The 24,647-nt window shown below is 39.1% G+C and overlaps 1 protein-coding gene and 1 long non-coding RNA gene across 2 annotated transcripts in view; both read right to left on the reverse strand.

Annotated features, from left to right (window-relative positions):
* The window catches only part of GPC6 (glypican 6), a 971,667-nt gene that overhangs the window by 808,176 nt on the left and 138,844 nt on the right, over window positions 1-24,647 (reverse strand). The gene's annotated exons all lie outside the window — the stretch shown is intronic.
* On the reverse strand, window positions 930-24,459 carry LOC116668672. The gene is made up of 3 exons (XR_004325903.1): window positions 24,254-24,459; window positions 6,191-6,194; window positions 930-940 (listed from the first exon to the last, which is right to left on the reverse strand). It is a non-coding gene; the product is annotated as an uncharacterized LOC116668672 (long non-coding RNA).

Here is a 24,647-nt window from a genome sequence, read left to right on the forward strand (position 1 = left end):
ATTAAAAATAAAATGAGTGCAAGTTTGCATGTGTACGGACCCATGTACGGATCGGTGGAACACACAAAAGGCCCGCTTTCTCCCTGTTCTGACTGATCACAACCATGCGTTCATTATCCACTCACTGAACTGCCGTGTGTGTCTCTGAGGCTGTTACTGTGTTAGGAGCTGGACGTACAAAGATGAACGTGGCTTCATGCAGAACTGAAGGCTCCCCAAACCTTGATTCATTCATAGATAAAATTGGCAAGAATATGAAATATTACGGCATGAAATGAGAGTGTAATAGCATAAAAGATACTGAGATCAAATCAAATATCGTATTTAAAGCATTTTCACAATGCCTAGGCTATAGGAAGTACTCTACAAACAGCTTCTGTTCTAACAATTTCCATCAGTACTTAGAGTATTACTCAAAAACAAATAAAAGACTATGAGGAGACAAACCTGTAAACATACAGTCATTGTCAACACTGAATTCAAAGTGAGGAAGAAGTTTCTATTTTGAACCCAACCTAGGAGAGGCAGTAAAGGTTTCAAAGAAGAAGAAATATTCCTATGAAATCTTGCCTTGGGAGTAATTATTCTCCAGAAGGAGAAATCAGAGCCACAGGGCAGGCACCTGTAAGGCGAGAGGGTGGAGAGGGGGTGGTGAGTGGAACAAAAGCTGTTCAAACTGTGATTTCTGGTAAAGTTTTTTTTTTTGTCAAGGTGGGATTAGGGCAGAGGGGAGACACAGAACTGCCAGATTGTGTAAAGGACGTCAGATGCCATATTGAGAAACTTAGAATTGACTCCGCACAGGATGGAGAGGGGTTGGCAGTTGTTAAATTGGGAGTTCGTGAGATCAGTCACAAGAAAGGGGAAAAAGCAACACACAGTGTTCACAACACACACTCTTCTGGGAGTTCTGGGACCTGCCAGCCTTCCGCTCTTCCTACTTTGCCTTGGACCCCAGGAGAGCCTCAGCTTTTAAACATCTCAGTGACTCTGGGATGTGAGCACTGGCTGCGGCCCTGAATTGATTATTTGGTGAGATCCATTTAATCCTGCAATCTTCTTATCTCCAATCATCTGCAGCCCTGCTGCCAGCTCCCGGCTCCCAGCTCCCAGCGGTCTGCCTCAGGCTGCAATTCCTCTACACCAAATTCATACATTTAAATATAGTCCTTCCATTATGCTCTCAGAATTGCTAAGGGATATCTGTACTGATTTCATTTTGGGGCACTTATGGAACTGCTTTTCCATCAGGTCCACTGGATTGAGACTAGGTCTCTCAGATGATTTCTAAGGTATAACCCAAGGAGCCAGTGCCCAGCCAAGGCACAGTGGAAACTGAGGAAAAAGAGAAACTAAGTGACACTGATCCGGTTGCTGTTTGCAATTTTTATAATTTATCATTGTACATGTTTGCATGAATTTTGATTTTTTTTTTAACTATTGCATAAAGATATTATTTCCTTTGACTATGCCTTAAACTTGGCACCGCAGGTGAGTGCCTCACTTGCCCTACCCTGGTGGCAGCCATGAGAATAGGAGACACAGCCGAGACACTCAACACTGGCAGCGGGCGGGCCGTGTGCTAAGGATGGAGGTACAAGATTCAGAAGGCACTGTGCCAAGCAGTGTCCCAAGCAGCCATGGAAAAGGGACAGGCTTTCCCTGGAGAAGTGCCTGATGTCTCCAATAATTTCGTGGTTCTGCATGTCATCCTGTTTCCATATCGTCTCCCTCGAAACATATGACACAGAAATCAAGCCTTCTTAATTTCAAGTTTCAAAAGCAAAGCTAAACTGGAATAAAAGAATTCAATGAAAATTTCTGACTAATAAGCCTAAAAACCTCTATCGATAACCTATAGGGAAGAAGAGTATGAAAACGAACATATGTGTGTGTGTGTATGACTGAACTAATGTGCTGTACGCCAGAAACGGACACAACATTGCAAACTGACTAGACTTCAATAAAAGGAAACCACAAACACAAAAAAACCTTCTATTCTGGACATTACTTCCTTTTAAAACCCATAGACAAAAGAAGAAATTCAACAGCCATATTACATGGACTTTAAACTTAGTAATACTGTCTTTATCATTTTTACTATTAGAATTAAATTTTGTAGTATTTTTAGAATTCGGTGGAAATTTAAGAGCTCATTTGAGCCAACTCCCTCAGGCAGCGCTGTGTAGAAGGTTTGGTGGTGGGACCCCCCCAGGGCCCCCTCAGGATGGAGGAATGGGTGGGAAGGATGATTCCTTAGCTGCCGGCCTATGGCCAACCATTCACAGCCAAGTCTCTCTCCAGGACTGACCCTGGCTGAAGGGAGCTGCTCCACCTAAGCCCAAGTGCCCTAACTCTAGAGCATCCAAAAACATGCTGACATGAGTGTACAAAGGCGTGGCCCCCTTGCCTCAATCTAGGGCAGTTTCAAAGGGCCATTTCGGCTGCAGGCAGCCTCAGAGCTGAGACCAGCCGAGGTCAGCTTTAGAAAGTTCCACGCTTCCTCTGTCCAGTGCTGTTTCCCGACAGGTGTGGCTCTCAAGACAGACTTCCTGCAAGCCAACATGCGTCTCAGGAAACCCAGCATGCAACACACGGAAATCCTTCAAACATCCGGGAAAAAGAGTCACCGCTGGGAGCGAAAGGACAGGCAGACGCGGTATCCCTTCCGGGGAAGGGGTGGCTTCTACCCGTTGTCAGAGCTGTCCTTTGTCTCGGTGTCCCTGTGGTCATAGATCACCCATCCCTTTAATATCAGCAGGTGCTTTGCTAGCAGCTACATAAACTGTCCCAAGTTTGCCATTAACCATCTCTATTAATGAGGTATTATACACTGAAGCACTTTGTATTGATTGAACTGAAAGGGCACTCCAGTGGCTCCCATTACTTTCGAAGGTCAAAGAGAAGATGGCCACACCTCCATCAGTCAGGGAAATATCGTAAGTCTGTTGGTGCCAGCGTGGTGGAGGTGACAGGATCGTCTAGGGCCAGAGAAAAGACCACTCAAGAAGAAATCATCGCCAGAGACACAATCGATGCCGACTACAATAACTTAGCAACCAGTTTAAAAAATAAAATACACTTCTGTAAATTTGAAATCAATTGAAAGCATCAATTGTTTAAAATTCAAGTTACTCCATTATGGAACAACCAAAACATTTTCACTTTATGCAATTTCTGGATGCAGACAGAAAGGAGTATTTTCTGAAATTTAGTGTTTCTAAATCATCCTTCCAATACTAAGCAATGAGAAATGTATTACTCAATCTGGGGCCGTTTAATTTTTTCTCTCATAAACAGGGGATCCTCAGATATTTTTAGCTCTCTTCCAGGTTTCTGCCCCGTTTAGATAACTGATTCTCCTATATATCCATAACTGTGTAGTGAGGCACACCTGGCCCTGCAGGAAAAGACTCACTCCTGCTGGAAGACGATGATAATTATTAATCTTTCCACACCCCAGAAATCTACAAAGCTTGCATTATCTCACTGAATCCTTACCAGGATCATGTGAGACAGGTGCTACGACTGGCTGTTTTACAGATGAAAAACCTGGGACTCTGGAAGAAGTGAGGTGATTTGTCTCACATTACTCAGGTAATAGATGGGGGGCTGGTGCATCTGACCACCATGTCTCAAGCTTTTAACCAGGGCCCAGCACTGACTCCCAACAGTAAGACCAAACCTCACCCCGCCAAGCAACCAGCATTGCCGTCTTAGCACAAATTTCTATGGAAAACAGCCTTAATTAAACATCTACTCTGCTTTTTAAGGCCTTCATTTAATTGGTGTGATCATATTCTCTCTCATGTTGCTAACTAGATCCTTCAAGTTAAGGGCAGGCAGCTTTTTACTATGAATGCCTACAACTTTTTTTAAAAATTATTTTGGCTATATTTTGGACAATTAGCTCTGTGCATGGATCCTACTCTACTGTAAAATATGTTTTAAATATCAGTTAATTATCACCTTAAGTATGAAGATTCTGTCAGCTAAATCTTTCGTTCTGACCAAATGCTGATATCCATTCATTCATCTTCCAAACTTATTATATTAAAATTAAGTTCAAGGGGGAGGGTGTAGCTCAATGGCAGGGTTCAATCCCCAATACCTTCGTTAAAAATAAATAAATAAGCCTAATTACTTCCCCCAACAAAAAACAAAAAGCAAACACACAAAAATTAAGTTCAAACAGTGTCATGCACAGAAAAAAGACTGAAAGGACACACACCATAAATTACCCTCATAGGCTGGAGGTGAGTTTTGATTTTAATAACTATTTTCTCATATTATCTCTTAAATGTAAAACAATAATATCCACAATTTTAAACATAAGCCACATCCCTGCAGTGGCAAAGAAGCTATCCAGAAAGTAATTATGTGGCTGTTTAATCTGTGTTTGATTTAGAAAAGTAGGCAACTTAATTTTAAAGGCAAACTATACATTAAGAACTTAAAGACAGAAAAGCTCACTTGTGAACACAGCATGTCATTATGATCATTTCTCTAAATGAAAAAATCTCAAGTAATGAATTTTGTGGTTGATTTCATATTTCGAGGGTGTTGCCTAGAAAAATTTTTTTTTTCATTTGAAGAAAAAAATTTGGGTCTTTTTGAAGCAGAACGATGCTGGGGAAGAAGCGTCAATCTGGTTCAGCAAATGTGCATTTGCTGTTTACTCTAGGCAAAGCAGCAATAGGAAGGAAGAGGAATATCAAGGGTCCCCCCTTTTTTGGAAGAGTGATAGGTGACTATTTCAGCAGGGATTTTCATTTCTGATTATATTTAACTTTATTAATAACAACGAGACTCAAAAATCCTATGAAAATGTAATGGTGAAAATTGCAACCATATAATGTAATTGCACCAAGGTCAGTAGAAAACTATTCTATTAGTTGGGCTGAAGAAATTAATCATCCACTGTGCATATGAAGCAAATGGCACAGACCATGCTGAACATCCACTTTCCTAACAGTTCTGGAACAGGACTTTAGGCTAATGCAAAATAACTCTCCTGCCCAGTCATTTTCACTTTCTGGTCGGAACAACTCCATGTTCAAATAACAGCCCAAACACCCATTTCAGTCAGTCTTCTTTCAAGTTTTCCACCTGCTCCCACTAAAGAGAATGTTAACTGGAACAAACTAGACACTGGGGTAATTTCAAATGCATCTGTGCAGTAGGGATTTTCCAAGAGTAAAGTAAATGTTGTATTATACACCGTTTAAAGCAATACTGCCTGAAAGAGTGGGAGAAATATTCCCTATAAATGGCTTACTTTTGTTCTTTTAAGAACAAGGAAATTTCTTTCTGACTCTAAGCAATTGTCATTTTAGAATTTATAAAGCAATGAGCAGAAAGTCAAGTTCTTGACAATTATGACTAACAGTTTCTTAAAACAAGGAAATGACAGGGATGCTAACAGCCAGAACCCCCATTTTAATAAACTATTAGGAAAGACATCACAAGGATGTTCATGAACCAACTGCTTCATACAAAGAATGTCTGCATGAAGAGTGCGGGGCCCCAACCAGGCGGACACATCCAGTACTCGGTCCCAAAGAGACAGAAAGAGTTTGACACGGGCACCGTCAGCTCTTTTTCATCCCTCTCCTTCTCTGTCTTTATGCCCACTTGCCCGAAAATCTCATAAGAAATGACTTCTTATTCCACATGATGGGGCCCCAGCTGACTTCCTCAGGGCTGCGGTTGCCCCTCACTCGGTCCTTCCAGCCAGCACGGTGCTCTTTTTATGGCAAACCTATTCCCTCTTAGTGACTTTGCACTTGCTCTGTCCCATAATTGCAAATTCTTTCTCAAGACTCTTTCATGCCTGGCTCCTTCTCGACATTCAGGATCCAGCATGGCCAACAGACACACTTCCTCCACTGCATTACCTTGTCTCATTGTCTTCATGGGACTTAAGACTCCCTGCATCTCTCCCAAGAGGCAAAGCCTTGTGGTAGTCGAGTCCTTACTTCCCTCAATAACCCCAGGATCCCCAGGACAAACGACTGTGTCCCAGCACGCAGGAGGAGTTCACTGGATTTTTGTTCAACAGATAAATAAATAAATGACCAGCCTCTTTGGATCAAATAACCAGAAAGGTCTCTCCCCCTCTTTTCTCCTCATAGTCCGTTCTCTACCAAGAAACAAGGATGATGTTTCTAAATTGAACATCAGATGTCACTCTCCTGATTCAAACATTCCAATGGTTACCCTTTGTAATTAAAAATCTAAATTCCTTATCAGTCTTCGAGGTTCAACAAAATCTGCCCCCTGCTTCATCTCACTCCCACCCTTCTTTCCTGTCCCTCATCCTCATAGGAAGCTCAGTCCCTCTGAGGGCTTTTGCATTTTCAGTTCCCTCTGCTTCAGAAGCCATTCTCCCCGTCTTGGCATGGATGCTCGCTTCCCATGGTGGTCCCATGAGGCCTCAATTCTTCAAATAGCATCTCCTCCAAAAGCCTTCCTTGACTACCTCAACTAAACTGGAATCAGACAAACAATTAGGGCACGGTTTTTATTTGAATACATATATATATGAAAGGGCAGGACAAATAACTTTGACACGGATGCATAAGAATAACTTCTATTCATCTCTCAGGATGGTTAAAACTCAGCTCAAATTTGACAATATTGTCGGTATTATTTAATCTTACTATCACATTATTTGCAGTTTTCTAATTATAAATATTTTCTCTACAATAGTAATTTTGGGCAAAAGGAGTATTCATCCACTGTGCATGTGTTGGGGGTGCATTATTAGGCATTATTCAGTGAGTCTGATTTACCTTTATTCTCCTATTTGCCTTTGATGAAGCACTTAACTTAGCCTTCTTATAACATGTCCACAGTTCTCTTTCTCTCCCAATGTAATACACACAGAAGGGCAGAGGGGCCTCACAATTTCAGTTTTGCTTGTATTTTTACTTAACTATAATTTCAAATGTTTAACATAAAAGTTAGCGTCATGTGTAAACACAGCTCTTAGTATTCTTAACAAGCAAGGCACACAGACACAATAAAAGGAGCATCTTCATCAAAGCAGGATGGCTGTCATAAAGGGACAGTTCCCTACCAGGAGGCAGGTAGCTTCACAGAACTGTTGCTAATGGAAAGTTTCACTGTATCAAAGGCTTGTGTTCAGTCCTTACAGAGAAGATGTCACACAACCTATCAGTTGAAAGGCAGATGTAAAAATGCATGTTTTCATTACTTCTCATATGAATTCTCACTTCAATAAATATTTCAAGCACCGGGCCCCACAGTGGCAAAGTAGACAAGAGAAGAGATTTCAAAATGGCAGCCAAAATAAAGAGGCCCAGATGGACACAATCTTTTCATGTCATTTAGCATCAGCATAGGTTTTAACTGCAGTAAATGTTCTTGATATGGGATGATGCTAATATTTTTCAAATATCTTTATATATGAAACGGAGCCATAAAAAAAAGCTCAACAACCTACACTCACAGTCATCAGAACTGAATCCATCCTTTTTAATTTGGTGACGTAGATCCCAAATAATTACACTGATAACATAGATGCATATTAGTCTTCTATCCTAATTCTTATTCAGATTTTAACCTTTATATAAAAAACAGGGTCAAATATTTCTCCACAGACTTCTGTAAGTATTATCCTATGATCAGATTTACTAAAACACATATAGCTTTTCATCTTTTAATTTCTAAACATTTGTGTTCTACTGTGCTGCTAATAAAAAAGGAATTTAGACATCCTCTGATAATCAGGCATATTTTGAGTAATTTAATTTTGAAGTACAACAGAACTGTGTTTTGCAAATAAAATACCTATTTTTATAACATATAAAAGCTACTCAAAGTTCTATAAATCAGCGTGTAAACGTGAATAGTTGAATATGAAACAAATGGCCATCAGAGAAATTGGTCTCTTCCAAGAGGCTTATGAAAGGGAAAATGGGAATTTTTTTTTGCCAGAAAGCCACCATATAATAAGAATATATTATATATTCTCATAGAGAAAGAGAGAGAGAGAGACAGAGAGAGAAAGATTTAATTTAAATTCATCTCAGTTCCTATCTACTCTTGAAAGCATTATTTCCTAACTGGTTATATATTTAACAGCACTTCCCATGAACAAGAGTTTTCTAATAACCCCAGTCACAGTTTGGCCATGTGTTCTCTCTTGAATTTTGTTTAAATTTTCAATTATTCTTCAAAATTTTCCAAGGGATACTAAGATTCTGTCTCAGTCCCGTCTCCCACCCATGTAACTTGTTTCATGAAGGAAATAATTCAGCACAGGAAAACCCAGACTGGAACAGTAACTCACTGAAAAAATGTCTTCAACCACAAGGACCCTGGTCCTCAGCATGATGGTTTCTGGGTATGAGAACTCAAGAAAGAATTGAAACTAGTGATGAGAAATTGATTTGAGTATCACGTTGTGCTCCAGAGACCAGCTGTAGAATTTAGTTAGGGAAAGAAAGACATCAGAAATAAATGAGGAGGAGAGTACTTTCCATGGGTATTCATTAAAATCCCTTCTTTATGAGTAACTTGACGTTACCCCAAGGCTACGTGGCTAAAACCACCACCACAACAACAAACAAACAAACTGTGAAATCAATTGAAAGTGAAATAAGCCCTTGTGAATGCCATAGGCAGTCAATAAAATCAACATTTTCTTATGCCACTGTTTTTCACTTTCCATTGTACAATTCAAACTGGCATTTACACTGAAAATTCTGAAACATATGTTCCTAAAATAAGACAGACACAACAAAAACAGAGCAATGGGGCTTGGGAGCATAACATTAATGCTTCTCACTAGGATTAGAACCCCACTGGTTTTATTTTTCTAGCAAAGGTGAAGGCACATATTTCTAGGTCAAGTGATCCAACGATCAAGGAAGAAAAAAATAATAATAATTCACTAGATTCAAAGTTCGAAGACCTGAGTTCTAGGCTGGTATTTGCAGGATATTAGCTGTCTGGCCTTTGGGTGTTCCTTATCCGCTCTGAGCCTCAGCCTTCACTTCTATAGTAACAGGGTACTGCTCTGTGTCTCTCACCGGGTTCTTGCCAGAATCAGATGAGAGGATGTACGAAAGTCTCATGCAAATTCTAAAACACCAGGCAACGTAAGTGTTTATAAACTGAAGCTCCATCATTTCCGTCAATTGAAATATCCACAACCCACGGTGTAAAAATAGGAAAATGTCTTTCACAAATTAACGAAAAATTAAATCCGATCATATGTTATACTTTGGCAACTATGTTCAAAATCCTTTGTCACTGCAATAGGGAGATAGCACCCAATCATTTAGAAGCAGGTGCTCAATAACACCAATGTTTCAAGCCAAAACTATGATTGAAAATGGTCTAATGGACTTGCATAAACCAAATGGCAAAATTCACACGAGTCTGAGGCAATCTACTCAGTTGCCTGACAATTTCACAAACCCCTAAATTATTAGGTTAAACCACACAAAGTTGCTGTTCTGTAAGTCAAAAATCATACAATATCTCCATTTCATGTTGATAAGTTAAATATATAAAACACTTAATGCAGTCATTTTGGTCTCTTTGAACTCCATCACCCTCCAGAGTCAATCTAGTGATAATTACACTTCTGTCACATTATCAAACAAAAGAAGATGCACACACCAATAGAAAAGTTGGAAAGGATATATACAGGTAAGCAGTATTTCACTGAAAAAGAAATACTAAAGACCTAAAAAAGAATATCAATAATTTTCACCTTCCTCAGTACTCAAATAAATGTAAATTTAAAAAAGAATCTTTATTCTCACCTACTAAATTGACCCAGACTAAGAAGAAACTACAATGTTGTTAAAAACAAGAAAACAGGTACAAAATAGAGTCATTTCTGCTAAGACCCACATAACTAAACCTAGACTTAATTACAGTTTCGGCTCTCCCAGAAATGGAATCTTAATCCAGTCAATCAGGAATCCTCTAATGAGCATTAGTTAGGTAATATGTCTGAAAGAGCCCTGCCTTTTTTCTAAAGGAAAGTGACCTTACCATAACCAATCTGCTCTTCTATCTACTATAACTTTCTTGTTCCTCATCCCTTCTGCCTATAAAAGTCTTTCATTTTGTACAGCTCCTCAGAGCTCCTTTGTATCTGTTGGATTGGATACCACCAGATTCATGAATCACTGACTACAGTCAATAAGATCTTTAAAATTTAATCAGTTGAATTTTATTTTTTAGCAATACTCAGTGCTTAAAAGAGTGGTATTCCGTAAGGCAAATTGGTGTTTGATTCAAAAAACCTTAAAAATATTTATACTTTTTGGCCCAGTGACTTCTCTTCTGAAAATTAGTTATAACAAAGCAATCTTAGATTTGCACAAGCATTTAACTATGCAATGATAGTTGTACCATTAAACTTTTATTTTTTAAGTAAAATATGGTAAAAAATAAATGAGGTCTTGACATACAAATGAATACTATGCAATCATTAAAATGGATGTTGTAGACAATTACAGAAAGGTGCTTGTTTATTCCATGAAGAAGCAAGAAAGTTTAGAATATGAAGCATGCTAATAATACAGTTGATATACATATGAACAGCATATACATTTATAAATATCCTATGTGCCAGGAACGAGGCTCAGCTCTTTAAATGCATTAGTTCCATGATCATCAGAACAATTCTATGAAATGAGTACAATTATTATGACCCTCACTATACACAAGGAGAAAACAGAGCACATTTTGCCAAAAATCACACAACAGGTATCAGAGCCAGAATTTGAATGCAGAGTTCAGTCTGCAATGTAACCATTCTGATAGATTGCCTCTCAGCTCTTAGACAAAAATATCTCAAAGATAGCATACCAAATGTTAACCATGATTATTTCTTACAAATGAAATGACTGATGTGGAGTTTTTTTAATTGCTAAAAGATCCAAATTTTCTACTCCAGTCTTTTGTTCCTTTGGCCTTTGTCACCTTTTGTTATTCAATATAGGTACCTTACAACAGGACAAAATGTGGGACTAAGTTTAATGTACCTAAACAAATCATCATATCAGGAGGGGAAAAGAAGAGCTATAAGAAAAAGTCCATGAAATAAGTGTTACTGCAGCTATCTTCACCTCTCCACTCATATCATCACCACTTTGGCAAACCCTTCATTGTCTCTAATAGTAATTGCCCGTCTTATCTCCAGTCTACACTCTCTTCCTCTGTATCCTCCCCATTCCCACAAGGAATCTCTTCCTAAAATACTTCTGACTATCCCAGAGTACTCACTATTCATTTGTGAAACATTTCCTGAATGCCCGTAGTGTACCAAGCACTGTTCTAAATCCTGGGCATAGACAGATAAATAATGGTCCCCATCCTTAGATTTCTGAGAAATAGATTTTTGTACTGCTGAAATTGTATAATTTTGAAGCAGAAAGCCAGTAAAACAAACATTTGCAATGGAAAGTGACCAATCACAATAGAGCAGGGTACAAAAGAACCATGAGAGTATTAAAAAGTGCAGGATTCCTTTAGTAGGAACATTATTCACAGAGATTGAAGCATCTTAGCTGGTAATGGAGGATGGGTAGGGTTTGGGAAATTAAGAGCACTGTGAACAACCTAGGTAAGGAAAACACAAAGCACAAAGGAGCAGAATTACCTATTGATATGGCTACCTAAACCAAGTAACTTTCACTAGTCAAGCCCCTCTCCCCTCAATCCAGGTAGGAATGCTTTATAATTAGCATAGGTAGAGAATGTGACCCTTGATCATCCTTTAATTTAATGGGGGAAGGTGCTAGAGAGAAGAAGTTTATTCTTTTTGATAAGAAATTGCCAACAGCATCATTTTTTCCAGCAACTTATTTTGTGTCACAATAAAGATAAGGGAAACGAAACAAACTCCAAAGCAATGAAATCCAAACTAATGTGATTTTTACTATCTATGTTTTTGGAGGAAGATATTTGAGGAATATGAAAAGAGAGATTTTTCTTCCTTTTAATTGAAATATAAAATATACAAAATATTGCAATTTTTAAATTACTTTTAAACCACTTTTATTTTGGAAAAAAATTCAAGGAGTGAATTCAAGGGGCAAAATTAGAATGAAGGAGAAGATTTTCAGAAGCATACCCCATCAATTTAGATGAGTGAAAATATCCTGCATTCATCCACAAATACTAATCAAATCAGAGCATTTTCTTCAAAATACATCATTCAGTTGCATTAATGAAGAATAGCATAAAATACATTAATTTCACAATTTTATACTGACCTTCTCAGGTAAAAATCCCAACATCATAAAAGAACTAGGATACGAAAGTTAAGTAAATGTCTATTAATTTATACAACAGGCCAAACCTTATAAATTCAGTAGATCTGCAACAAAATAGCATAAAAGAAACATTAACCTGGCTTTGCTGCTGATTCATAACTCAGCTACACACAGTGCTGGGTACAGTCAGTACTTAAAAAATGCTAGTGCAACTGGTTCCCTCAGATGGTCGCACATAGTCATTTACTTAAACAGAATGAACACAGACTCCACTGTGGAGATATCGATTATTAAGCCCCGCAACAGTCGCTGCTGTGAGATGCTCATTAAACATCTCTCATAATGTGAAAGAAGCAGTTGAGGTTTAACATCTGCTAGGATCACCCTACGTGTAAAGGGGAACCGATGTTTTTCTTCATAGTGCCCGCTAAACAAATCCATCACCTAATATTCTCCTACACAAATAATCTTTTTCCTTAAAAAAGCCAGATCAACAGAACATGGATTTATGTTTATCAGTGATAATCATATTTTCCTTTCTCTGTCTCTTAACAAACAACATGACATCTACCACCAATCCCCACACAAGTAAATTCCAGGCTTATATACAGACAGAAATGAGGGAACCAGCTAAATGTGCGCTATTACAGGATCTAGGCAGCTTTCCAGATATAATTTCTAAAAGGACCTTGTGCTTATTTTCCAAGCATCAGTTTATCAGTCATTGTAGGTGTACGGGAGAGGGTCAAAAGCGGCACTCAAATTCACACACAATAAATAAATAATTTTAGGACCTAATTGGTGTTGTCACTCTACTAGCCAAACTTTCCTGCTGGGTTTTGCTTTATTATACATAAGATGCTTGATTTTGTTTGAAAAACACATTTCTTCTGGGGGATATTTGTTTCCACTTTATAAGCCAGAAATACATCAATTAATGATCTGGCATTTTTTATGAAAGATTTCTTAAATAGCACCCCTCATAGTTATAAACCAAACCACAAATTGTTATTTTGAGAAGATGTTGACTCTATATATTTCAACTGAGCACTGAATATGCAGTTGAGTCAAATCTCATATGGTCAATGAAACTGATGCTAGTTACCCAGTCCTCTTCTAAAATTAAGTTCTACCCACTTATTACACATATCTTTACTCTTCGCATAAGAAGTATATTGAGATATTACAGTGGTTGGTGCAGGTTTTCTCCATCTGGTCATGCCTGAATAATGGAGAAGAGAATGCAGTGACTTTCCAGTTCCACTGGTGTACAGAAGCTTTGTCAACAAGTCTTTATTACAGAGGCAAGATACAGCTGTCCCCTTTTATATTTCTCTTGTAGAACTCCATGAAAAGAATGAAGTTTTAGGAATGTGTCTAGGAAATCACACTGATTAGAGAATAATAATAATAATAATTGTAATCACAGAATGTGCCGTGCTTCCACTATCTGGGAACCTCTTATCTGCCCACTTCTGTCTGACTGCGCTAAGTGGGTCTTTCTCAATCAGCATTTGAAAAATTTCACTCTCTGCTCCATGTCTCCAGCCACTAAGATAATCAGACTGACATGCAGTGCAGCCGAAGAGTCTGCCTTGGGTGCAGGGAATAAATGGATGCGGACAGACACTGTCATAGTAATCCTTGCATCCACATTGTGTGGGACATTGGCTTGACAGCGCGGGTAATGATGAGTGAAGCAGGGCACAAACAGACACCCAGTATCTTCTTATCCCCAGCAGATATGGTGTCTTCCGATGAATACTCCAACAAAGAGAGGACCATATTAACAGCTGGATTAATCTCTCTCAGCTACAGCTCAAGGATGAAGAAATGGTAGCCAACTTTGGGCTTAGCCAGCCTGCTGGGAAGAACTGTAGCTAAAAATATAAGAGCTTCCTATCACATGGCGAGCCATGGGGCAGAAGACAGCAACATATACTTGTGGCAGACAGGTGCTTATGTGGCATGGGAAACACCAGAAGTTAGTGAAGTCTTAAGGGCAGGATATGTCATTGACATACACAGATGCAATCATTGCCAATTTGGGTTGGATAAAATTTCCATAGTTTAATTTTGGCAAGAACTATTTTGGATGCTGCTGAGCATCACTTCCCCTGAGAAAAGAGACGCTCTCTAAAGGAGAATCCAGTGACAGTCACTCCAGAGAGATTTGTCATTGGAAGAAGTTTAAGATGAAAGTTATAATTGCTTTTTAGAAGCTATATTATGAGCCAGAAATTCAATGAATATCCTGGAGTTCTAGGGTGGCACTTCATGAGCTTCCTTTTTTTCTTCTTCTTCCTTCAGATGAAAAATAAAGTCCATTAATGTAATATCCTGTATAGGTCCATTTATTTTACAGTAGTGCTAGCAACTAAAAGGAAAATTGACTTGTCATAATAAATTGGTATCCCACCTGTCAGAATTCACTAACACTGTCTTCAGCTGACTTTCTTTTCAAAGGATTAACAGGTGAAACTCTGTATAATTTATTTAAAGACTCGGCCTATGTTCTTTAAGGCAAGGTACAGTCCTGATGCAGGCACAATGTTCCAATTAGGACCCATGATCATGCCATTAACTTATAAAAGCTTTACCAGCTGCTCTTTCTCTTGATCTACACCAGAAAACTCAGCTCTAAGGAAGAAGGCTAATGAACTAGGCTTTATTGTTTAGTGATGATAAATGAGCATACTGATGGAAGCACTTTCTAAAATCTCTTTTTACAGAGCAGTTGAAAGAAGCACAGTCTGCAGTTGATGGTCTTGTATTGGAAGAATGTAATCTATGAGTCATCAATCGGGCCTTATCTTAGGAACTAAAAGTCCTAGTGGAGGGAATCAACTGAATACTATAGAACAGAGTTCTTAGCAGGTCAGCAGATGGTAATCCAACAATAAAGAGGCTGGGTCCATGAGCTGAGTGCAATCCTTGTCCACAACTTTGTGCATTCACCCAGTCATTAATTCCCTTAGTCAAACATTAATCAATGATGTTCTACTAGGCTGGGATTTAGAAATGAATAAAGGAGGCTTATTTTGTTTTCTTAACTTTAGACTTCTGGCCATTTTCTTAAATCATTCCAACTAATTTCAATACTCTGTCCCAAAGTTTGAGCCTGAAATTTCACCTGCTTTGAACCATCTTCCTTCTTAACTGAAAACACTGACGTTGATATAAATCTTAACATACTACATGTAAAGTGCTTAGCACAGAACCCAACACATATAAAATCTCAATAAATATTTGCCGTGGCTATTCTTGTTAATTATTTATTTTTTGTGGTTGACTATGCCATGGACAACAAAAGGTTTCAGGTCACATGGCAACTGGTGCCAAGCACTGACATGGCTGTAACACCTCATCCAAGGTCAGAGGCACAGAGGGCCCTGTTGGCCATGGATGCAGGATTAGAGAAGCAGCACAGACTCACATCCCTGGTTCACACAACACCTCTTTTGAGCTATGGAAATCAAGACCCACTGCAAGGAAGTGGTATTCCAAGGCAGACAGAGTGTAAGTTAAAGACGGAACTAGAACTCAGTCCCAGGCACAGCTTCCAATCACAGTGTCTCAAAATGAAGCCATTTCCTCCCTGCTGTATCTATCAAGTTTCAATGGTTACTGTTTATAATTCCTTACAGATTACATTAGATTAAAAAAGAACCCTCTTTTCTTTGTCCTTAATCACTAATGAGTGGAGTATTTAATGCAGCTGCCAGCTGGCTGCCAGTACTGCATGGTGACTGTACACCAAAATGAAGCCTCAATTAACTAGAGTCCATGCAACTGAGTGATCACTGCAGGAAAATGTGTACAGATAGTCAGCTTAATAAAACAAATTTGTTTATTCACTTTAACCTCCATAGGAGTTCTATTGCCTACACTGTCTCTACACTGAACACCTTCTCTCTGGTAAGTGCATCATAGCCCATGGCAGGTACTAGTGACAGTGACCCCAAACGGACTTAACGTGCTGTCCTCAAATTGATGGGTAATTGAAACTAAATCATCAACTTTCTTCCAAACCAGTTTCCAGTTATTTTTTTTCCTCACATAGGTTGGAATTTTTGGTTTATTCTTCCGTCTAGTTCAGGTATGGCAAATACATGTCTTGGATGTTTTTATGGTTCCACCTTTGCCCTCTGCAGACATCACTAATCAATCACCCTCTGCAGACATCACTAATCAATCACCACCCTCATGACCGCTTTCCTCCATAGAACCTCATTCCTTCCCTTACACTCCCTTAATGGTGCTTTGCTAGAGCTTGTATTTCAGAGCTGAATACTCATCCCCATCCAAAATTCTCGAGGGAACGATCTTCGCTGGTCTTTCACTGCATAATGCTGCCATGCATTACTTAGTTTCAAATGTAATCACACTGCTGTCAATCCCCTATTCAGCAGCCTTTGTTCTCTCCTGTTGCCTAACACATGTTAACTCCTGTCCAACAATCTTGCTCAGTTTCTTCCAATAGACAGGACTCCAATTATATCTCCTTAGTGTCAGCACAGGAGTTGCTCCTGCAAACGTCTGTGCACATAATGAACTGGCACACCAGACTTCTTTTCTCTGATCTCCTTCGTCGACCCAGAGCCGGCTCAATCCTGTTACACCCAGATCAAGTCTCACCTCTTTGACTCTAAGTCTACAGAAGACTCAGCCTTCTCTAGAAAGAGCTGTATTTTCATAAATTATGAAACACAATTTAGAGTGGCTAATTATTTCATATGCTTTCAACCACCTACACTTCTAGAGCACTGAGAGTTGGCGCAATCCCTTTACAGATGACACAGTTAGGGGTTCTTCTTTCTATCTAGAACTCCACCTCCAAACACAATCTTATCTGAGAAAAAATTAAGAAAACAGATTTGTGTGGGAAAACAGATTTGTCAAAATACAGGTAGGTGTCTCTTAGTATAGTAACATACAGATAAAGGCTAAACAAAGCCTTACACAGGATCCTGTAAGAACAATCTCCAAACAGGTGCAGAATCAGTAAATATGACCTAGATCCTCAGCATGACAATACTCTACAAGTTTCCAAGATGCAACATTTAGATGGGAAAGGCTGTTTACTGAACTTTCCAGTAAGGTACTGAATCCTTACACAAGCTGTATGATGTAAACCAGAACTGGCTTCTCCATTTGATAGGACAACCAAGTTCCACACAAGTTAAAATAACTTGCTTGAAGTCATCCACAGAATATAAGCAGAATAAAATGAAACCCTTGTCATCCAGGGCTTCTGGCATAATAGATAATTCCGTGAACCACAATGCCCACATAACACATAGGCAAATCTCAACATCTTTTATTATGACACATTACAGCTTTCAACTTGGTCAACTTTTCTATCAATTACCATATTTGAACAATTGCCCATACTTGAGATTTCTCTCCTCATGTATATTTGTAAGTAAAGAACATGTGCCTTTTTAGAAATGCAGCATTCTGCAATTGAATCCTTTAGAATGTAATCATCTACTTGGCACTGGATACTTTATCATAATAGCCCAAAGTCAGGCATGCTCTCAGCTACAAAATACAAGTTGGTGACTTATTCCTCAACTTGTTAATTTGAAATTTTTCTAATCTTCAAAAAGTTAAAAGTACAATAAAGACATATAGGCCTACCGCCTACACTTGTAAATTAATATTTTTGCCATATTTGTTTTCTCTCTCCTTCAATATTAAATAATATATATACACACACATTGTACACATACATGTATATATATATTATATTCATCTTTGGTTGACCCACTTGAAAATAAATTGCAAATATCTTGAATCTTTCCTTCTAAATGCAACATCTTTTTTCCCTAGGAATAAGGACATTCTCCTAAGTAACTGCCAAACTATTTACCTACCACATAGAAAAAAATTTAACATTGATACAACAATACTATCTAATATGTAGTCCCCAATTGTCCCAATAAGGTCCTTTATAAGTTTTTAAAATCCAAACTTGAATCAAATATAGCATCATGAACTGCATTTATTACATGTCTCTTTCATTGACTTTAATCTAATCCAGTCTTTCAACTATTTGGGGAGGGAAATCTAAGATTTCAGACTAGCTCTTTTGTAAAATATCTCATGATCTGCCTTTATCTGATTGTTTCTTATTTGCTAGATTTGGCAAGAATATCAGGGAAGAAGTAACATTCTTGTTGCATCACATCAAGACTCACATAATATCCCACTGTTGCATTATTGATCCAAATGTCAGCAATTGGATTGATCCAAGTTTTATCGTTGATTAAGGTGGTATCCAAACTGATAACATTTAAACCAATGGTTTATGCCCTAATCTATCTAGAAAACACCTAACACATGATGATATTGTTCAAAACCTCAAAGGATACCTATTTTTAGAAAATTTAGTGATAGAAATAAGTGACTTTTAAAATATAACCCAAGAAATGTTAAAGAACTGACCAAAAGCAAGAAGACAGAGTGATGGAGAAAGAAAATACCCTGGACTGAAAGCCAGGAATCCTGAATTTTCCATCTGTACTCTATGAACAGCTCACAGCAGTGTCCAGATGGCAAATACATTTCATTTCTTGTGGCAGTTATGATTAATTTCTGGTGGCTGCCTAGAGCACTGTGTTACAAAGGGTTTTAAGGTTTCATAATGATTAAGCCAAAAAGTGTCTGAACTAATCATGTGGCATGGATCTTGGAGGAAGAAATGATGGTCTATGTGTGGCAGATTACATATGGCCACAGTCTTCGCCACCTCCTCCAACAAGAGGTGAACTGGATTTTCCCAAGCCTCCAAGCTGGGCTGTCCTTTGACTTGCTTTGACCAGTAGAATGGAGAAGTCACACTGCTCAAACTGCAGAACCTAAGCTTCAAGAAGCTTTGCAAAGTATGTGTTTACCTCCTTAGAACTCTGAGCTGAGGCTTTGTGTAAGGAAGCCAGTCCAAAGGCATTGAGGGAAATAATAATACATTTGTGATGTTTCAAAAGGTACTAAGTTTCATAGCAGTAGATAACTTACATAACATACCTCTATTTTTTACTCACCTATGAAGCAAAAAGATTCTTTCTATTAAGATTAAGGAGTCTTTCAGTGGTGAGATTCCAGGCTAAAATTAAATTGACACCCTCAGTTACATTAAAGGGACCCCAGAGTTTATGGCCAAGAGGATAAAAAGAAAGAGAGTAGAATAGAAATTGAGACTGTTCTGTCCTTAGAAAATACAGGTCCAAACCCTTGATTATGAAGATGAGCGAACCAAGGGCCCCAGTTCTGAAATGATGTGTCTGATGCCACAAGCAAGCTAGTGGCAAACTCTGGTACTGCAAGTTCCTCAAAACAGAAGCCAGAACAGAGCTGGATCTGATCCATTTTTTCTTTTCATTAGATTCTTTTTTTAAATTGAAATATAATTGATTTACAATGTTGTGTTAGCTTCCAGTGTACATCAAAGTGATTCAGTTACACACATATATATTCATTTCCACTGTAGGTTAGTACAATTTTTATCCCCTTATCTTGTGCTCACCCTGTTGGTGCCTCAGCTCGGCTCGATACCTCAGCTTTCCCAACTGAAATGGTATGTACCAGGAGATAGAGACACACACTGGGTTTAGGGGAAAAGGGAGCTTGCAACATGTATAGACAGAGTCCAAGATGAGACCATGTCGAAGGAGTGAGCCAGGAAAGAGTAAAGAGGGATGTGCACCTCTGGCCAGCTTTCCTTTATTCCACATTTGCTTCATATTTACACTACAATCCAAGTAGAAGAACTGGCCTCTCTTGGTATTCATTCATTTTCATCGCTCATTAAAGAACTACCCGTATTTCATCTTTGTCTTGTTAGCCTCCCCTTTAAGTATTCGATAAATGAGGTGATTAACCAGAGTGGGCTTTATAACTTCTGTGCGATTTAAAAAAAAATTTTTTAAGAAACCAAGACGGTCAGAAATATTATCATTGTTAAACAATTCACGAAATAATTAATAATTACAGTTCTTGAATCTCACCAATATAATCAATTCCAAACCCAATTTTGTAATCATTAAAAAGTTTCAGCTGGAAGAGAAGTCTTACTAACTCCATCAGAAATACGGTTGACAAAAGATTTCAGTGAATCCCAAAATTTTTCCTGAAAATGATTCATCATTGTTGTGATCACAAACATGCCCAGCGGAAAACCAGGCTGATTCGAAAATGTGATTAAGAGAGCCAGTTTAACAAGCCATCTCCCCAAAATCTGCCTTTCTACAGAAATGGTAATAAGATGCTTATTTCTATTTTCAGTGAGCCTCTTCTAAAGGAATTTAATTTTTAAAATTAATGGGGAAAACACACCTTAAGCCATTGCAAGGAATTAGAAAAATATACAGAATTAACACTTTTTCTGACAGTGACCATTGTGATGGGTTAAAGCTTAATTCAGATTTGGCTGTGCCCTGAGCCATGCCTTCGGTCTTCTTTCATTATATGTTCTTCTTGATGGCTGAAGTTTTGTTTGCTTTTTTTCTATCTGACCCTATGCACCTCCTAAATCTCCCCGCAAATATATCAAATTCCACAACTCGAGTCCTCATTGTGTTGTTTTTTTTTTTAATGTCTGTTAAGGTTAATAATATGCAAAAACAAAAATCAAGTTTAATTGTTGTAAAAGGGTAGAAAAGCCGAAATGGAGACCTTCTAGAACCATAAAGCTGTCATCTGAGATAACAGGAAGCAGTCCTCCTGTCTCTTAGCTCATAGGAGAAATCAGAGCCCCCCCTCAGGAAAATGCCTCGCTCTCACCGCACACGAATACGACAGCTTCATAACATCTAGATGATTCTATGGAGACAAAAAGTATTTTTATTCTATAGTGTATCAAAATCTCTAAAAAGAAAGGTATACTTAGACAAAGTCTATTTAATAAAAGGGAAAATTTTAAATGTACATTTGTTTTCAAATGAAAAGCTTATGTTGAGGTAACCAAATATGTAGCTCATAAAAGGACAGACTTTAGAGACAGAGAAAGAACAATTAGCATGATTAAGCCGATAAAGAAGGCTCCAACTGCCTTTTAAAAAAAACATTATCTCAGAGCAATGGCTTATTTTTTAAAGACACACATATTCCTAAGTATCCAATTTCCAAAACCTGATAAAATCCTCTGGGAAGCCACAGAGGTGGGAAGCATGCAAGGTCTCTATTTCTTTTTTTTTTTTTTTTTTTTGTAATTGAAGTACAGTTAATTTACAATGTTGTGTTTCTTTCTGGTATATAGCGCCTATTTCTTTTATGTTGCAAAATGAGTCCAATAAGCCAGCTTCGATTTACTCCTCAAAGAGTAAATTTCATGTGAAGCACTGGCCCCCAGTGAAGATCCAGGAGAGCTTGTTTGGCAGGCATTTTGAGGCTGTTAAGTGACCACTAGACAATAAAACCCAGCTGTGCAGAGTTTTCCAGGTGGAAATCAGGTCCCATGATGGCTACAGTCAGTAGAGTGTGATGTTCAGAAGAGAAGCCCTGAATTCACTGGCCATTCATTTCTCTGATGCTTCCCAGACCTACTACATTTTGGGCATCAAGTGCAGTTAACGTTGTATTTCACTGAATACCAGAGATAGAAGGGACCCCAGAGAGCATCTCATCTAGGGCCCTCCGTTCACAGATTAAAAACCAGATCATTCTTTAAGAACAAGAAGGTGAAAGGTCACACTGTACATCGGGACTGGAGGGCTCAGGACGCTGGATGTCTGCCTTTGCCTGCTCCCTCCTGCCTCCCCTGGTGCCTATGAAGTTGGCTCAGCACTCGGAGAATTAGGGAGAAGCAGTAACTGATATACCCATCATCTTAGAGTGGAAAAGAGCAGAAATAGCCCAAGAGTCAGAAGACACAGCTTTCCTACCTCCCTGCACTCCTGCTGAGCACTGATATTCCGGCAAGCTATTAAAAAGTCCCGGGGAGCCCCAAGATGTAAGGGCGAAGATCATGGATTCTAGGGACACCTGGCTTTACTTCTGGACTCTTCCTTGTATGCGTCCTGTGACACTGGACCTGTTTGTTCCCCTGTCGTTCATATTCTCGTCGGATTAGGGGCAATAATGCCCTCTTTCTCAAAGGTTTCTGTGAGGATTAAATGAGATAAATATGCATCATGCCAGATACACGGCAGACGCTCAGAAGCTACTATCCTTCCCATAACCCTATTGTTCACTTATTCTTCTGCAAACCCAGGAGAAAGCCTGCTCTAGCTGACTAGTGTGTCTTCTTAATGGATAGTAACCCAAGGGCAGGTATATAAATAAATAACTAGGTCCATATAATCATTTAAAATACACACCGTAAACTCGCCAATGCTTTTTAAAAGCTAGTAATGGCATGCCTTTCATTTAAAAGGTGGAGGGAGCCGTCATTAAAAAAGAGGCAAAAATATTACCCAGGAGTTGAATTCTCTGCAGCTCTAACCCACACAAGTAGAGATTCATGGTAAAACCCTTCCAACTTCCCTCTCTCTCTGTCTGGGCTCTAACCCACTGTGTTAGAGAGTAATTGCTAGTGTTTGAAATACGATGGCCTTTTTTTTTTTTTTTAGTACAACCTAACAGAACTTCAGAAGAGAAATTGTGGTAATTCCCTATTGGGAAAAAAAAAAAAGTGGTAATTTACGTCACATTCCACATTTAATGCGATGTTTTCTACTGTACTTTGGATAAAATCCTAAATCCAGAGCATGGCCTGAAGCGACCCCGTGTAACTCGGGCTCCACCCGCCTCCCTCGCCACCCTGTGCCCTGCTCCCTCTGGCTCACTGGACTCCCTGTGGTCCAGGCCCACTGGATTTGAACAACATCGGGCTCCTATTCCTATTGTGTCTCAGGTGCTGTTCGAGGTCCCAGAGACACAGCAGTAAAAATACAAAACACACACACACTGAACAAGTACCTGCCCTCATAATGCAGAGATAAATTCTATAGGAAAAGATAGTAAAAAAAAAAAAAAAAAAGATAATTTCAATTTATCTTGTGCTGGATGCTGGCTAGTGCGACGAAGAAAAAGAGCAGGAAGGAAGGGAAGCTGTGGAGGGAGGCGGTCCTCTTTCAGTTACTACCGGGAACCAACCTCTTCCTGCCCCATTTACAGGCACGTCCCCCGGTTACCCTCTTACTTCATTCCAAACAGGTCAAACTGAGTCCTCAACTTCTCAGATCAGCGTCCACCTTTGTCAAGAGTCTGTCACTGAAACCTTTATTTTTTTTTTAAGGTCTTTATCACAACCTGCAATGACTTCTTTGATTACTTCTTTCATCCTTGGTGTCCTCAATGGACTGTAAATGCTCTGAAAGCAGGGTCTCTGTCCACATTTTTTTTAACAAGTGCTGACCACCAAGCTCTGTCGGCACGCAACAGAATGTGTTGAATCGGAGAAAGGAAGGGAGGAAAGAAGGAAGATAAGGGGGGAGGGTCTAGCTCAGTGATAGAGCATGTGCTTAGCATTTACTACCTATTATTTATTCAATAAATAAATAAATCTAATTACCCCCCCCAAAAAAAGATTTCAAAAAAAAAGAAGGAAGATTAAAAAGGAAGGAAAGAAGGAACTCATGGCAACTAGTGGAAGGCCTCAGACTCACCTGAACTGCTAAGGTCAACCAGCCAGAATCCAAGAACAGATCAGGAGCATGGAGACTAAACACAAAGCACATGGAGGAACTGGGACCCAGGGTCAGTTTACCAGGTAGGGTTTGTTATCACAGAGACTACTGTGGGTTTGGTATGAAGCAGAGAACATCTGACGGCCAAATTAAGCTCAGCAAACCTGGCAAGTCTACGTGGTGAACATGATGAACCGCCAGGTGGGAACCGGTAAACGAGGAGACAGTTTAGGTTGGAGGAGGTGAACTTAAAAAAAAAAAAAAAAAAAAGCCAAAAGAGAGCAGTGGGTCCGGGGTATCTCCTCCTGCACTGAATTCAGGCTTCCAGGTCCACCCTCCCCCAGCCGGCCCTGAAACGTTAGAATATGCTGTCACGTGGATCGGCTGGGTGTGGTTTTTTTCAACTCACCGAGCTTCGGCTGCATAAAACTAGGGTGGTATCTTATGTGCTCCTGCTCAGGGTCCTATATGCCTGAAACTCCCTGAGTTCTAGCCTCTTATTTATCTTTTTTGGAACTAAAGGAAGCTCGTGGAAAACATACCAAGGCCTCTCCAGGAGAGAGAGGACAATATACCCACGCTTGTCCACCTAAAGAAAAACCCAGCCTGTGTGGCTGCACCCTCTCTGGACTCAGTGGGGACAGAACATTTTTCTTGCTGTGTGAACATGTGCTCAAGGGCACGAGGAAGCAGATCCATGAGTCAAGGTGACACTTCCTCTCTGTTCTTTTCACCTAAAACTGGCTGCTCA

The sequence above is a fragment of the Camelus ferus genome, chromosome 14 (genome assembly GCF_009834535.1).
Source record: "Camelus ferus isolate YT-003-E chromosome 14, BCGSAC_Cfer_1.0, whole genome shotgun sequence".
Taxonomy (NCBI): Eukaryota; Metazoa; Chordata; class Mammalia; order Artiodactyla; family Camelidae; genus Camelus; species Camelus ferus.